Below are 403 nucleotides of genomic sequence, written 5' to 3'. Positions count from 1 at the left end.
CCCAGCCCGGCCCCTCGAAGCCCACACCCGCTTCTTCCTCCCCGCGGCGGCGCCTCTAATCTCCTTACTCCGCAGGCCAGCAGCCCCTGGGGACTGGATGGATGGGGGGCGGGGGTAAGGGGCAGCCGGCGGAGGCTGCCTGCTAGGAGGTCAGGGTAGCAGAGTGAGCGCAGGGTGCACCAGGGGAAGGAGGAATCAAGGAGGCTGCTCTGGGCCTCCCGCCGCTTCCCCTGCCCCATCCCTGGCCCCCCTCTCCCGCCGGCGCCCCTGGGCTGGCGCGCCCGGGGCTCTCCCCAAAGATAGGCTCACCCCCCGGACACAGTCCCCCACGGCCAGCTGAGCTCCCCCAGGGCGGGCTCAGCACTCCCCGCCCCGCTCCCCCCCCCCGCATGCCTAGTCACCT

Source organism: Galeopterus variegatus, unplaced genomic scaffold (assembly GCF_000696425.1).
Source record: "Galeopterus variegatus unplaced genomic scaffold, G_variegatus-3.0.2 Scaffold1598, whole genome shotgun sequence".
Classification (NCBI taxonomy): Eukaryota; Metazoa; Chordata; class Mammalia; order Dermoptera; family Cynocephalidae; genus Galeopterus; species Galeopterus variegatus.
This window is presented reverse-complemented; position numbering follows the sequence as displayed.